This window comes from Triturus cristatus, chromosome 1_1 (genome assembly GCF_964204655.1).
Source record: "Triturus cristatus chromosome 1_1, aTriCri1.1, whole genome shotgun sequence".
In the NCBI taxonomy this organism is placed as follows: domain Eukaryota; kingdom Metazoa; phylum Chordata; class Amphibia; order Caudata; family Salamandridae; genus Triturus; species Triturus cristatus.
In genome coordinates, this window is record NC_140579.1 from 495,089,592 (window position 1) to 495,103,297 (window position 13,706).

Here is a 13,706-nt window from a genome sequence, read left to right on the forward strand (position 1 = left end):
CCCGCTGTCCTTCCCTCCTCTTGTCTTGCATGCTCCCGCTCTCCTTCCCTCCTCTTGTGTTGCATGCTCCCCGCTCTCGTTCCGTCCTCTTGTCTCTCATGCTCCCCGCTCTCCTTCAATAGTCTTGTCTTGCATGCTCCCCGCTCTCCTTCAATAGTCTTGTCTTTCATGTTCCCCGTTCTCCTTCAAGGCTTTTGTCTTGCATGCTCCCCGCTCTCCTTCCCTCCTCTTGTCTTACCTGCTCCCCGCTGTCCTTCCCTCCTCTTGGCTTATATGCTCCCCGCTCTCCTTTCCTCCTCTTTTCTTACATGCTTCCTTCTCTCCTGCAATGCTCTTGTCTGGCATGTTCCCGCTCTCCTTCCCTCCTCTTGTCTTGCATGCTCCTCGCTCTCCTTCCCTCCTCTTGTCTCTCATGCTCCCCGCTCTCCTTCAGTGGTCTTGTCTTGCATGGTCCCTGCTCTCCTTCCCTCCTCTTGTCTTGCATGCTCCTCGCTCTCCTTCCCTCCTCTTGTCACTCATGCTCCCCTGTCTCCTTCCGTCCTCTTGTCTTGCATGCTCCCCGCTCTCCTTCAATGCTCTTGTCTTGCATGCTCCCCGCTCTCCTTCCCTCTTCTTGTTTGGCATGCTCCCGCTCTCCTACAATGGTCATGTCTTGCATGCTCCCCGCTCCCCTTCCCTCTTCTTGTCTTGCATGCTCCCCGCTCTCCTTCAATGCTCTTGTCTTGCATGCTCCCCGCTCCCCTTCCCTCCTCTTGTCTTACATGCTCCCCCCTCTCCTACAATGGTCATGTCTTGCATGCTCCCCGATCTCCTTCCCTCCTCTTGTCTCTCATGCTCCATGCTCTCCTTCAATAGTCTTGTCTTGCATGCTCCCCGCTCTCCTTCAATAGTATTGTCTTGCATGTTCCCCGTTCTCCTTCAAGGCTTTTGTCTTGCATGCTCCCGCTCTCCTTCAATAGTCTTGTCTTGCATGCTCCCCGCTCTCCTTCCCTCCTCTTGTCTTACATGCTCCTCGCTGTCCTTCCCTCCTCTTGTCTTATATGCTCCCTGCTCTCCTGGCCTCCTCTTTTCATACATGCTTCCTTCTCTCCATCAATGCTCTTGTCTTACATACTCCCCGCTCTCCTTCCCTCCTCTTGTCTTGCATGCTACTCGCTCTAATTTCCTTCCTCTTGTCTTGCATGCTCCCCGCTCTCCTTCCCTCCTCTTGTCTTGTGTGCTCCCCGCTCACCTTCAATGTTCTTGTCTTGCATGCTCCCCGCTCTCCTTTAATGCTCTTGTCTAGCATGCTCCCCGCTCTCCTTAAATCCTCTTGTCTTGCATGCTCCGCGCTCTCCTTCCCGAGTCTTGTCTTGCATGCTCCCGCTCTCCTTCCCTCCTCTTGTCTTGCATGCTCCTCGCTCTCCTTCCCACCTCTTGTCTCTCATGCTCCCCGCTCTCCTTCAATGGTCTTGTCTTGCATGCTCCCTGCTGTCCTTCAATGCTCTTGTCTTTTATGCTCCCCGCTCTCCTTCCCTCCTCTTGTGTTGCATGCTGCCCGCTCTCCTTCAATGCTCTTGTCTTACATGCTCCCCGTTCTCCTTCCCTCCTCTTCTCTTGCATGCTACCCGTTCTCCTTCAAGGCTTTTGTCTTGCATGCTCCATGTTCTCCTTCCCTCCTCTTGTCTTACATGCTCCCCACTCTCCTTCCGTCCTCTTGTCTTGCATGCTCCCCGCTCTCCTTCAATGCTCTTGTCTTGCATGTTCCCCGTTCTCCTTCAAGGCTTTTGTCTTGCATGCTCCCTGCTCTCCTTCCCTCCTCTTGTCTTACATGCTCCCCGCTCTCCTTCCGTCCTCTTGTTTTGCATGCTCCTCGCTCTCCTTCCCTCCTCTTGTCTCTCATGCTCCCCGCTCTGCTTCAATGGTCTTGTCTTGCATGCTCCCTGCTCTCCTTCAATGCTCTTGTCTTTTATGCTCCCCGCTCTCCTTCCCTCCTCTTGTCTTACATGCTCCCCGCTCTCCTTCCGTCCTCTTGTCTTGCATGCTCCCCGCTCTCCTTCAATGCTCTTGTCTTGCATGCTCCCGCTCTCCTTCCCTCCTCTTGTTTTGCATGCTCCTCGCTCTCCTTCCCTCCTCTTGTCTCTCATGCTCCCCGCTCTCCTTCAATGGTCTTGTCTTGCATGCTCCATGCTCTCCTTCAATGCTCTTGTCTTTTATGCTCCCCGCTCTCCTTCGCTCCTCTTGTCTTACATGCTCCCCGCTCTCCCTCCGTCCTCTTGTCTTGCATGCTCCCCGCTCTCCTTCAATGCTCTTGTCTTGCATGCTCCGCGCTCTCCTTCCCTCCTCTTGTCTTGCATGCTCCCCGCTCTCCTTCAATGCTCTTATCTTGCATGCTCCCCACTCTCCTTCAATGCTCTTGTCTTACATGCTGCCTGCTCTCCTTGTCTCCTCTTGTCTTGCATGCTCCGTGCTCTCCTTTCCTCCTCTTGTCTTGTATGCTCCCCGCTCTCCTTCCCTCCTCTTGTCTTACATGCTCCCCGCTCGTCTTCCCTACTCTTGTCTTACATGGTCCCCGCTCTCCTTCAATGCTCTTGTCTACATGCTCCCCGCTCTCTTTCAATGCTCTTACCTTGCATTCTCCCCGCTCTTCTTCAATGCTCTTGTCTTGCATGCGCCCCTCTCTCCTCCAAAGCTCTTGACTTGCATGCTCCCCACTCTCCTTCAATGCTTTTGTCTTGCATACGCCCCGCTCTCCTTCAAAGCTCTTTTCTTGCATGCTCCCCACTCTCCTTCCCTCCTCTTGTCTTGCATGCTCCCCGCTCTCCTTCAATGCTCTTGTCTTGCATGCTCCCCGCTCACCTTCCTTCCTCTTGTCTTGCATGCTTCCGCTCTCCGTCCCTCCTCTTGTGTTGCATGCTCCCCGCTCTCCTTCCCTCTCTTGTCTCTCATGCTCCATGCTCTCCTTCAATAGTCTTGTCTTGCATGCTCCCCGCTCTCCTTCAATAGTATTGTCTTGCATGTTCCCCGTTCTCCTTCAAGGCTTTTGTCTTGCATGCTCCCGCTCTCCTTCAATAGTCTTGTCTTGCATGCTCCCCGCTCTCCTTCCCTCCTCTTGTCTTACATGCTCCTCGCTGTCCTTCCCTCCTCTTGTCCTATATGCTCCCCGCTCTCCTTGCCTCCTCTTTTCATACATGCTTCCTTCTCTCCTTCAGTGCTCTTGTCTTACATACTCCCCGCTCTCCTTCCCTCCTCTTGTCTTGCATGCTACTCGCTCTAATTTCCTTCCTCTTGTCTTGCATGCTCCCCGCTCTCCTTCCCTCCTCTTGTCTTGTGTGCTCCCAGCTCACCTTCAAACTTCTTGTCTTGCATGCTCCCCGCTCTCCTTTAATGCTCTTGTCTTGCATGCTCCCCGCTCTCCTTAAATCCTCTTGTCTTGCATGCTCCGCGCTCTCCTTCCCTCCTCTTGTCTTGCATGCTACCGCTCTCCTTCCCTCCTCTTGTCTTGCATGCTGCTCGCTCTCCTTCCCTCCCCTTGTCTCTCATGCTCCCCGCTCTCCTTCAATGGTCTTGTCTTGCATGCTCCCTGCTGTCCTTCAATGCTCTTGTCTTTTATGCTCCCCGCTCTCCTTCCCTCCTCTTGTGTTGAATGCTGCCCGCTCTCCTTCAATGTTCTTGTCTTACATGCTCCCCGTTCTCCTTCCCTCCTCTTCTCTTGCATGCTCCCCGTTCTCCTTCAAGGCTTTTGTCTTGCATGCTCCATGTTCTCCTTCCCTCCTCTTGTCTTACATGCTCCCCACTCTCCTTCCGTCCTCTTGTCTTGCATGCTCCCCGCTCTCCTTCAATGCTCTTGTCTTGCATGTTCCCCGTTCTCCTTCAAGACTTTTGTCTCGCATGCTCCCCGCTCTCCTTCCCTCCTCTTGTCTTACATGCTCCCCGCTGTCCTTCCCTCCTCTTGGCTTATATGCTCCCCGCTCTCCTTCCCTCCTCTTGTATTACATGCTCCCCGCTCTCCTTCCGTCCTCTTGTCTTGCATGCTCCCCGCTCTCCTTCAATGCTTTTGTCTTGCATGCTCCCCGCTCTCCTTCCCTCCTCTTGTCTTGTATGCTCCCGCTCTCCGTCCCTCCTCTTATGTTGCATGCTCCCCGCTCTCCTTCCCACCTCTTGTCTCTCATGCTCCCCGCTCTCCTTCAATAGTCTTGTCTTGCATGCTCCCCGCTCTCCTTCAATAGTCTTGTCTTGCATGTTCCCCGTTCTCCTTCAAGGCTTTTGTCTTGCATGCTCCCCGCTGTCCTTCCCTCCTCTTGTCTTATATGCTCCCCGCTGTCCTTCCCTTCTCTTGTCTTATATGCTCCCCGTTCTCCTTGCCTCCTCTTTTCATACATGCTTCCTTCTCTCCTTCAATGCTCTTGTCTTGCATGCTCCCGCTCTCCTTCCCTCCTCTAGTTTTGCATGCTCCTCGCTCTCCTTCCCTCCTCTTGTCTCTCATGCTCCCCGCTCTCCTTCAATGGTCTTGTCTTGCATGCTCCCTGCTCTCCTTCAATGCTCTTGTCTTTTATGCTCCCCGCTCTCCTTCCCTCCTCTTGTCTTACATGCTCCCCGCTCTCCTTCCATCCTCTTGTCTTGCATGCTCCCCGCTCTCCTTCAATGCTCTTGTCTTGCATGCTCTGCGCTCTCCTTCCCTCCTCTTGTCTTGCATGCTTCGGCTCTCCTTCCCTCCTCTTTTCTTACATGCTCCCCACTCTCCTTCCGTCCTCTTGTCTTGCATGCTTCCCGCTCTCCTTCAATGCTCTTGTCTTGCATGTTCCCCGTTCTCCTTCAAGGCTTTTGTCTTGCATGCTCCCCGCTCTCCTTCCCTCCTCTTGTCTTACATGCTCCCCGCTGTCCTTCCCTCCTCTTGTCTTATATGCTCCCCGCTCTCCTTCCCTCCTCTTGTATTACATGCTCCCCACTCTCCTTGCGTCCTCTTGTCTTGCATGCTCCCCGCTCTCCTTCAATGCTCTTGTCTTGCATGTTCCCCGTTCTCCTTCAAGGCTTTTGTCTTGCATGCTCCCCGCTCTCCTTCCCTCCTCTTGTCTTACATGCTCCCCGCTGTCCTTCCATCCTCTTGGCTTATATGCTCCCCGCTCTCCTTCCCTCCTCTTGTATTACATGCTCCCCGCTCTCCTTCCGTCCTTTTGTCTTGCATGCTCCCCGCTCTCCTTCAATGCTTTTGGCTTGCATGCTCCCCGCTCTCCTTCCCTCCTCTTGTCTTGTATGCTCCCGCTCTCCGTCCCTCCTCTTATGTTGCATGCTCCCCGCTCTCCTTCCCACCTCTTGTCTCTCATGCTCCCCGCTCTCCTTCAATAGTCTTGTCTTGCATGCTCCCCGCTCTCCTTCAATAGTCTTGTCTTGCATGTTCCCCGTTCTCCTTCAAGGCTTTTGTCTTGCATGCTCCCCGCTCTCCTTCCCTCCTCTTGTCTTACATGCTCCTCGCTGTCCTTCCCTCCTCTTGTCTTATATGCTCCCCGCTCTCCTTGCCTCCTCTTTTCATACATGCTTCCTTCTCTCCTTCAATGCTCTTGTCTTACATGCTCCCGCTCTCCTTCCCTCCTCTTGTTTTGCATGCTCCTCGCTCTCCTTCCCTCCTCTTGTCTCTCATGCTCCCCGCTCACCTTCAATGGTCTTGTCTTGCAATCTCCCTGCTCTCCTTCAATGCTCTTGTCTTTTATGCTCCCCGCTCTCCTTCCCTCCTCTTGTCTTACATGCTCCCCGCTCTCCTTCCGTCCTCTTGTCTTGCATGCTCCCCGCTCTCCTTCAATGCTCTTGTCTTGCATGCTCCGCGCTCTCGTTCCCTCCTCTTGTCTTACATGCTCCGGCTCTCCTTCCCTCCTCTTTTCTTACATGCTCCCCACTCTCCTTCCGGCCTCTTGTCTTGCATGCTCCCCGCTCTCCTTCAATGCTCTTGTCTTGCATGTTCCCCGTTCTTCTTCAAGACTTTTGTCTTGCATGCTCCCCGCTCTCCTTCCCTCCTCTTGTCTTACATGCTCCCTGCTGTCCTTCCCTCCTCTTGTCTTATATACGCCCCACTCTCCATTTTTCTTACATGCTTCCTTCTCCCCTTCAATGCTCTTGTCTTGCATCTTCCCGCTCTCCTTCCCTCATCTTATCTTGCATGCTCCTCGCTCTCCTTCCCTCCTCTTGTCTCTCATACTCCCCGCTCTCCTTCAATGGTCTTGTCTTGCATGCTCCCTGCCCTCCTTCAATGCTCTTCTCTTTTATGCTCCCCCGCTTTCCTTCCCTCCTCTTGTCTTACATGCTCCCCGCTCTCCTTCCGTCCTCTTGTCGTGCATGCTCCCCGCTCTCCTTCAATGCTCTTGTCTTGCATGCTCCCCGCTGTCCTTCCCTCCTCTTGTCTTGCATGCTCCCGCTCTCCTTCCCTCCTCTTGTGTTGCATGCTCCCCGCTCTCCTTCCGTCCTCTTGTCTCTCATGCTCCCCGCTCTCCTTCAATAGTCTTGTCTTGCATGCTCCCCGCTCTCCTTCAATAGTCTTGTCTTTTATGTTCCCCGTTCTCCTTCAAGGCTTTTGTCTTGCATGCTCCCCGCTCTCCTTCCCTCCTCTTGTCTTACCTGCTCCCCGCTGTCCTTCCCTCCTCTTGTCTTATATGCTCCCCGTTCTCCTTGCCTCCTCTTTTCTTACATGCTTCCTTCTCTCCTGCAATGCTCTTGTCTGGCATGCTCCCGCTCTCCTTCCCTCCTCTTGTCTTGCATGCTCCTCGCTCTCCTTCCCTCCTCTTGTCTCTCATGCTCCCCGCTCTCCTTCAGTGGTCTTGTCTTGGATGGTCCCTGCTCTTCTTCCCTCCTCTTGTCTTGCATGCTCCTCGCTCTCCTTCCCTCCTCTTGTCTCTCATGCTCCCCGGTCTCCTTCCGTCCTCTTGTCTTGCATGCTCCCCGCTCTCCTTCAATGCTTTTGTCTTGCATGCTCCCCGCTCTCCTTCCCTCTTCTTGCTTGGCATGCTCCCGCTCTCCTACAATGGTTATGTCTTGCATGCTCCCCGCTCCCCTTCCCTCTTCTTGTCTTGCATGCTCCCCGCTCTCCTTCAATGCTCTTGTCTTGCATGCTCCCCGCTTCCCTTCCCTCCTCTTGTCTTACATGCTCCCCGCTCTCCTACAATGGTCATGTCTTGCATGCTCCCCGATCTCCTTCCCTCCTCTTGTCTCTCATGCTCCATGCTCTCCTTCAATAGTCTTGTCTTGCATGCTCCCCGCTCTCCTTCAATAGTATTGTCTTGCATGTTCCCCGTTCTCCTTCAAGGCTTTTGTCTTGCATGCTCCCGCTCTCCTTCAATAGTCTTGTCTTGCATGCTCCCCGCTCTCCTTCCCTCCTCTTGTCTTACATGCTCCTCGCTGTCCTTCCCTCCTCTTGTCTTATATGCTCCCCGCTCTCCTTGCCTCCTCTTTTCATACATGCTTCCTTCTCTCCATCAATGCTCTTGTCTTACATACTCCCCGCTCTCCTTCCCTCCTCTTGTCTTGCATGCTACTCGCTCTAATTTCCTTCCTCTTGTCTTGCATGCTCCCCGCTCTCCTTCCCTCCTCTTGTCTTGTGTGCTCCCCGCTCACCTTTAATGTTCTTGTCTTGCATGCTCCCCGCTCTCCTTTAATGCTCTTGTCTAGCATGCTCCCCGCTCTCCTTAAATCCTCTTGTCTTGCATGCTCCCGCTCTCCTTCCCTCCTCTTGTCTTGCATGCTCCTCGCTCTCCTTCCCTCCTCTTGTCTCTCATGCTCCCCGCTCTCCTTCAATGGTCTTGTCTTGCATGCTCCCTGCTCTCCTTCAATGCTCTAGTCTTTTATGCTCCCCGCTCTCCTTCCGTCCTCTTGTCTTACATGCTCCCCGCTCTCCTTCAATGGTCTTGTCTTGCATGCTCCCTGCTGTCCTTCAATGCTCTTGTCTTACATGCTCCCCGTTCTCCTTCCCTCCTCTTCTCTTGCATGCTACCCGTTCTCCTTCAAGGCTTTTGTCTTGCATGCTCCATGTTCTCCTTCCCTCCTCTTGTCTTACATGCTGCCCACTCTCCTTCCGTCCTCTTGTCTTGCATGCTCCCCGCTCTCCTTCAATGCTCTTGTCTTGCATGTTCCCCGTTCTCCTTCAAGGCTTTTGTCTTGCATGCTCCCCGCTCTCCTTCCCTCCTCTTGTCTTACATGCTCCCCGCTCTCCTTTCGTCCTCTTGTTTTGCATGCTCCTCGCTCTCCTTCCCTCCTCTTGTCTCTCATGCTCCCCGCTCTCCTTCAATGGTCTTGTCTTGCATGCTCCCTGCTCTCCTTCAATGCTCTAGTCTTTTATGCTCCCCGCTCTCCTTCCGTCCTCTTGTCTTACATGCTCCCCGCTCTCCTTCAATGCTCTTGTCTTGCATGCTCCCGCTCTCCTTCCCTCCTCTTGTTTTGCATGCTCCTCGCTCTTCTTCCCTCCTCTTGTCTCTCATGCTCCCCGCTCTCCTTCAATGGTCTTGTCTTGCATGCTCCCTGCTCTCCTTCAATGCTCTTGTCTTTTATGCTCCCCGCTCTCCTTCCCTCCTCTTGTCTTACATGCTCCCCTCTCTCCTTTCGTCCTCTTGTCTTGCATGCTCCCCGCTCTCCTTCAATGCTCTTGTCTTGCATGCTCCGCGCTCTCCTTCCCTCCTCTTCTCTTGCATGCTCCGGCTCTCCTTCTCTCCTCTTTTCTTACATGCTCCCCACTCTCCTTCCGTCCTCTTGTCTTGCATGCTCCCCGCTCTCCTTCAATGCTCTTGTCTTGCATGTTCCCCGTTCTCCTTCAAGGCTTTTGTCTTGCATGCTCCCCGCTCTCCTTCCCTCCTCTTGTCTTACATGCTCCCCGCTGTCCTTCCCTCCTCTTGTCTTATATGCTCCCAGCTCTCCTTCCCTCCTCTTGTATTACATGCTCCCCGCTCTCCTTCCGTCCTCTTGTCTTGCATGCTCCCCGCTCTCCTTCAATGCTTTTGTCTTGCATGCTCCCCGCTCTCCTTCCCTCCTCTTGTCTTGTATGCTCCCGCTCTCCGTCCCTCCTCTTATGTTGCATGCTCCCCGCTCTCCTTCCTACCTCTTGTCTCTCATGCTCCCCGCTCTCCTTCAATAGTCTTGTCTTGCATGCTCCCCGCTCTCCTTCAATAGTCTTATATGCTCCCCACTGTCCTTCCCTTTCTTGTCTTATATGCTCCCCGTTCTCCTTGCCTCCTCTTTTCATACATGCTTCCTTCTCTCCTTCAATGCTCTTGTCTTGCATGCTCACGCTCTCCTTCCCTCCTCTTGTTTTACATGCTCCTCACTCTCCTTCCCTCCTCTTGTCTCTCATGCTCCCCGCTCTCCTTCAATGGTCTTGTCTTGCATGCTCCCTGCTCTCCTTCAATGCTCTTGTCTTTTATGCTCCCCGCTCTCCTTCCCTCCTCTTGTCTTACATGCTCCCCGCTCTCCTTCCGTCCTCTTGTCTTGCATGCTCCCCGCTCTCCTTCAATGCTCTTGTCTTGCATGCTCCGCGCTCTCCTTCCCTCCTCTTGTCTTACATGCTCCGGCTCTCCTTCCCTCCTCTTTTCTTACATGCTCCCCACTCTCCTTCCGTCCTCTTGTCTTGCATGCTCCCCGCTCTCCTTCAATGCTCTTGTCTTGCATGTTCCCCGTTCTTCTTCAAGACTTTTGTCTTGCATGCTCCCCACTCTCCTTCCCTCCTCTTGTCTTACATGCTCCCTGCTGTCCTTCCCTCCTCTTGTCTTATATGCGCCCCACTCTCCTTTTTTCTTACATGCTTCCTTCTCTCCTTCAATGCTCTTGTCTTGCATCTTCCCGCTCTCCTTCCCTCATCTTATCTTGCATGCTCCTCGCTCTCCTTGCCTCCTCTTGTCTTGCATGCTCTGCGCTCTTCTTCCCTCCTCTTGTCTTAAATGCTCCTCACTCTCCTTCCCTCCTCTTGTCTTACATGCGCTCCGCTCTACTTCCCTGCTCTTATCTTGCATGCTCCCCACTCTCAGTCAATGCTCTTGTCTTGCATGCTCCCCACTCTCCTTCAATGCTCTTGTCTTGCACGCTGCCTACTCTCCTTCCCTCCTCTTGTCTTGCATGCTCCCCACTCTCCTTCCCTCTTCTTATCTTGCATGCTCCCTGCTCTCCTTCAATGCTCTTATCTTGCATGCTCCCCACTCTCCTTCAATGCTCTTGTCTTACATGCTGCCTGCTCTCCTTGTCTCCTCTTGTCTTGCATGCTCCGTGCTCTCCTTTCCTCCTCTTGTCTTGTATGCTCCCCGCTCTCCTTCCCTCCTCTTGTCTTACATGCTCCCCGCTCGTCTTCCCTACTCTTGTCTTACATGGTCCCCGCTCTCCTTCAATGCTCTTGTCTAACATGCTCCCCGCTCTCTTTCAATGCTCTTACCTTGCATTCTCCCCGCTCTTCTTCAATGCTTTTGTCTTGCATACGCCCCGCTCTCCTTCAAAGCTCTTTTCTTGCATGCTCCCGCTCTCCTTCCTTCCTCTTGTCTTGCATGCTCCTCGCTCTACTTCCCTCCTCTTGTCTCTCATGCTCCCCGCTCCCCTTCAATGGTCTTTTCTTACATGCTCCCTGCTCTCCTTCAATGCTCTTGTCTTTTATGCTCCCCACTCTCCTTCCCTCCTCTTGTCTTACATGCTCCCCGCTCTCCTTCAATGCTCTTGTATTGCATGCTCCCCGCTCTCCTTCCCTCCTCTTGTCTTGCATGCTCCCCGCTCTCCTTCAATGCTCTTGTCTTGCATGCTCCCCGCTCACCTTCCTTCCTCTTGTCTTGCATGCTTCCGCTCTCCGTCCCTCCTCTTGTGTTGCATGCTCCCCGCTCTCCTTCCCTCCTCTTGTCTCTCATGCTCCATGCTCTCCTTCAATAGTCTTGTCTTGCATGCTCCCCGCTCTCCTTCCATAGTATTGTCTTGCATGTTCCCCGTTCTCCTTCAAGGCTTTTGTCTTGCATGCTCCCGCTCTCCTTCAATAGTCTTGTCTTGCATGCTCCCCGCTCTCCTTCCCTCCTCTTGTCTTACATGCTCCTCGCTGTCCTTCCCTCCTCTTTTCTTATATGCTCCCCGCTCTCCTTGCCTCCTCTTTTCAAACATGCTTCCTTCTCTCCTTCAATGCTCTTGTCTTACATACTTCCCGCTCTCCTTCCCTCCTCTTGTCTTGCATGCTACTCGCTCTAATTAACTTCCTCTTGTCTTGCATGCTCCCCGCTCTCCTTCCCTCCTCTTGTCTTGTGTGCTCCCCGCTCACCTTCAATGTTCTTGTCTTGCATGCTCCCCGCCTTCCTTTAATGCTCTTGTCTTGCATGCTCCCCGCTCTCCTTAAATCCTCTTGTCTTGCATGCTCCCGCTCTCCTTCCCTCCTCTTGTCTTGCATGCTGCTCGCTCTCCTTCCCTCCTCTTGTCTCTCATGCTCCCCGCTCTCCTTCAATGGTCTTGTCTTGCATGCTCCCTGCTGTCCTTCAATGATCTTGTCTTTTATGCTCCCCGCTCTCCTTCCCTCCTCTTGTGTTGCATGCTGCCCGCTCTCCTTCAATGCTCTTGTCTTACATGCTCCCCGTTCTCCTTCCCTCCTCTTCTCTTGCATGCATCCCGTTCTCCTTCAAGGCTTTTGTCTTGCATGCTCCATGTTCTCCTTCCCTCCTCTTGTCTTACATGCTCCCCACTCTCCTTCCGTCCTCTTGTCTTGCATGCTCCCCGCTCTCCTTCAATGCTCTTGTCTTGCATGTTCCCCGTTCTCCTTCCGTCCTCTTGTCTTGCATGCTCCCCGCTCTCCTTCAATGCTTTTGTCTTGCATGCTCCCCGCTCTCCTTCCCTCCTCTTGTCTTGTATGCTCCCGCTCTCCTTCCCTCCTCTTAGGTTGCATGCTCCCCGCTCTCCTTCCCACCTCTTGTCTCTCATGCTCCCCGCTCTCCTTCAATAGTCTTGTCTTGCATGCTCCCCGCTCTCCTTCAATAGTCTTGTCTTGCCTGTTCCCCGTTCTCCTTCAAGGCTTTTGTCTTGCATGCTCCCCGCTGTCCTTCCCTCCTCTTGTCTTATATGCTCCCCGCTGTCCTTCCCTTCTCTTGTCTTATATGCTCCCCGTTCTCCTTGCCTCCTCTTTTCATACATGCTTCCTTCTCTTCTTCAATGCTCTTGTCTTGCATGCTCCCGCTCTCCTTCCCTCCTCTTGTTTTGCATGCTCCTCGCTCTCCTTCCCTCCTCTTGTCTCTCATGCTCCCCGCTCTCCTTCAATGGTCTTGTCTTGCATGCTCCCTGCTCTCCTTCAATGCTCTTGTCTTTTATGTTCCCCGCTCTCCTTCCCTCCTCTTGTCTTACATGCTCCCCGCTCTCCTTCCGTCCTCTTGTCTTGCATGCTCCCCGCTCTCTTTCAATGCTCTTGTCTTGCATGCTCCGCGCTCTCCTTCCCTCCTCTTGTCTTGCATGCTCCGGCTCTCCTTCCCTCCTCTTTTCTTACATGCTCCCCACTCTCCTTCCGTAATCTTGTCTTGCATGCTTCCCGCTCTCCTTCAATGCTCTTGTCTTGCATGTTCCCCGTTCTCCTTCAAGGCTTTTGTCTTGCATGCTCCCCGCTCTCCTTCCCTCCTCTTGCCTTACATGCTCCCCGCTGTCCTTCCCTCCTCTTGTCTTATATGCTCCCCGCTCTCCTTCCCTCCTCTTGTATTACATGGTCCCCGCTCTCCTTCCGTCCTCATGTCTCGCATGCTCCCCGCTCTCCTTCAATGCTTTTGTCTTGCATGCTCCCCGCTCTCCTTCCCTCCTCTTGTCTTGTATGCTCCCGCTCTCCGTCCCTCTTCTTATGTTGCATGCTCCCCGCTCTCCTTCCCTCCTCTTGTCTCTCATGCTCCCCGCTCTCCTTCAATAGTCTTGTCTTGCATGCTCCCCGCTCTCCTTCAATAGTCTTGTCTTGCATGTTCCCCGTTCTCCTTCAAGGCTTTTGTCTTGCATGCTCCCCGCTGTCCTTCCCTCCTCTTGTCTTATATGCTCCCCGCTGTCCTTCCCTTTCTTGTCTTATATGCTCCCCGTTCTCCTTCCCTCCTCTTTTCATACATGCTTCCTTCTCTCCTTCAATGCTCTTGTCTTGCATGCTCACGCTCTCCTTCCCTCCTCTTGTTTTGCATGCTCCTCACTCTCCTTCCCTCCTCTTGTCTCTCATGCTCCCCGCTCTCCTTCAATGGTCTTGTCTTGCATGCTCCCTGCTCTCCTTCAATGCTCTTGTCTTTTATGCTCCTCGCTCTCCTTCCCTCCTCTTGTCTCTCATGCTCCCCGTTCTCCTTCCCTCCTCTTCTCTTGCATGCTACCCGTTCTCCTTCAAGGCTTTTGTCTTGCATGCTCCATGTTCTCCTTCCCTCCTCTTGTCTTACATGCTCCCCACTCTCCTTCCGTCCTCTTGTCTTGCATGCTCCCCGCTCTCCTTCAATGCTCTTGTCTTGCATGTTCCCCGTTCTCCTTCAAGGCTTTTGTCTTGCATGCTCCCCGCTCTCCTTCCCTCCTCTTGTCTTACATGCTCCCCGCTCTCCTTTCGTCCTCTTGTTTTGCATGCTCCTCGCTCTCCTTCCCTCCTCTTGTCTCTCATGCTCCCCGCTCTCCTTCAATGGTCTTGTCTTGCATGCTCCCTGCTCTCCTTCAATGCTCTAGTCTTTTATGCTCCCCGCTCTCCTTCCGTCCTCTTGTCTTACATGCTCCCCGCTCTCCTTCCATGCTCTTGTCTTGCATGCTCCCGCTCT